The 2,500-nt window shown below is 37.0% G+C and overlaps 1 protein-coding gene across 1 annotated transcript in view; it reads right to left on the minus strand.

The window, feature by feature from the left end:
- Window positions 1-2,500, minus strand: part of LOC307163959 (dedicator of cytokinesis protein 9) — a 79,180-nt gene that overhangs the window by 25,244 nt on the left and 51,436 nt on the right. The gene's annotated exons all lie outside the window — the stretch shown is intronic.

Genomic DNA, 2,500 nt, shown 5'->3' on the forward strand with positions numbered 1-2,500 from the left:
TCAGAATTGTGAGAAATAAAGTCGCAATTATGAGATATAAAGTCGCAATTGCGAGATATAAAGTCGCAATTCTGAGAAATAAAGGCGCAATTGGGATATATAAAGTCAGAATTGCATGATATAAAGTCGCAAAATGTGTGTTATAAAGTCAGAATTGTGAGATATAAACTATTCTGAGAAAAAAAAAAAAAGTCAGTCTTTTTTTCCCTTAGAATTTGACTAGCTTTATAGATAGTTTATATCTCACATTTTTTTCACACTTTATAAGACGCAGTGTTGTATAAATTACTAGACAGCAATACTTGAGTAAAAGTACAAGTACTAGAAAAAGACTTTGGTAGAAGTGAAAGTTACCTTTTAGAATATTACTTAAGTAAAAGTCTTAAAGTACCTGATATTTAATGTACTTAAGTAATTGAAGTAAAAGTATTTTTTATTTATTTTTTTATTTTATTTTTTAAAAGCAACAGTTAGAACTTTGATTGTGAACTTTATTGTGGCTTTATTGTGGGAGGGGTGGGGGGGGGGGGGTGTTGGGATGTACAAAATAATCTTTTTCTTAATCTAATTTGGATAAATATTAGGTACACAAGATAGGCATTCATTTTTCTCAAGAAAAAAAATCTCACCTAATGATGTAAACATACAGAGAGCCCTATCAGCTGGTAGTATTATTTAAGGTTAAAAATAATTCAAATTAAATATAATGCATTTTTTTATCCTAATAACAACTTTATTTAATGATATGTAAAAAAATATAATAAATATGTAATATAGTACACATATTTAGCAAAAAACTCTCTATAGCTGTGTTTTTCTAGCCAACTCACGTGCTATAGCCTATATTATGGTCATCAAATGGCTTTCCTGAGGTAAATATTATGTGACAATTGTTCTCCAGCTGTTTTACTGACCCTTTCCGCGGTTGAAAAACACTGATTGATCGATATTATGTAGGCTGAATATACATTTCGGTAAGTTGTACTGTTTCTTTTAACATTGTGTTCATTCGTGTTAATAGAGATGATCGGTTCACGTGCGCTAGGGATCTGTCATGTCACATTTACAAGCGCCAAAACGGTATTTATTGTTTGAATCTCGTTATAAAAATGACAGAATCTGAGAGCTGGGATTTTGTTTTATATCATAACTAACCTGCTCTGTCTCCGTGTCCTCTTTGCTTCGCGATTTTTCTGTGCGTGAGAAAATGGATGTGTTGTGAGAGCGTGTGAAAAGTGTCAATTGCGTGCATGTGTCTCACGGACGGTGAATGCGTGAGAGTTGGCGGGTGGTCGTTTACGATAACGGGAGGTCCTCTCGTGCTTCCATGGCGGTTTCAGTTGTGCTTCCTCCTCCTTTGTCATGGCAACAAACAACCATTATGCTGAAATAGAGCGCGCGCCGTGCATTGTGAAGGGCGCTCTGAAAAGCGGCAGCGCCGCCAGAGGATTAAAACAGATGTGCAAATGAGCGTACCGGTACGCTAAAACCACGTTCTGGGCGCACGGAGAGGTGGCGGTACGCTCAAGAGCTATATTTGGAAGTGGCGGTACTGAGTACCGGCGCGTACCGGCCCACTTAAAGCACTGTTTGCGGGTCAAAAAAACCCCGCGGACCATCAGAGGGTTAATACGTTTATCTCGAAAGCTGTAATAGTAAAAACCAGTTTTAAATGACAAAAACTATGACGAAAATCTATTGACATTTTCATCAACGAATAAAAACTAAACGAAAATGTTAGGTAGGGCCGATTTGGGAAGAGATCTAGTCAGAACTGATGTCCTGCGTTTGTGGTAGATACATACATTTGAGTTGCGTGCTGATCTACCGGCGGGACATGAGTTGGCATGCGCTTGATGCAAGTCTCATAAAACGTTCAAAAATGTAAACGTTTGGGAGAAAAAGCAGACATATGGATAGATCTGAATAAGAGTGACGACGCGAAAGAGCGCTCTATTCGGTACGGTTTTCTGTGCGCACGCACCCGAAGCTATACAGCGCAAGTACTGAATTGAGCTCTCTTTCGCGTCTGACACACAACATGTCCGTTTTGTAGAGTATTCACGTAAACACAGTCGGCTATGTCTTCACAGAACGTAAACAGTTGTGAGAATATCGAATGTGCATTATCAGTGCAATTGGATCCGCATGTCAGTGGACATGATGATCCGATGTCTTAAAGAGACAGTGCGTAATAAACCTAACGCGTCTGTCCCCTTAAGATTAATCAAACAACAAAAGAAAAAGAGAAACGCATTCACTGCTCCTTAATAACTTTAATAAGGATTTTTTATAATGAATTTATTGAATTTATATTATAATTGTAATGAATTTATACAAATAAATATGTCTGCTTGAAAGAATATAGAATGATGTATGCAAGTTGTTATAAAGAATGCATATAGCCGATCATTCACTGAAAAGAAGACCGTGTTCTACTTTAGGAGAAGCGGCTTTATTTAATTTGAAGATATTTTGTATGTCACAGTAGTTAAATCTG

Source organism: Squalius cephalus (genome assembly GCF_949319135.1).
Source record: "Squalius cephalus genome assembly, chromosome: 9".
Classification (NCBI taxonomy): Eukaryota; Metazoa; Chordata; class Actinopteri; order Cypriniformes; family Leuciscidae; genus Squalius; species Squalius cephalus.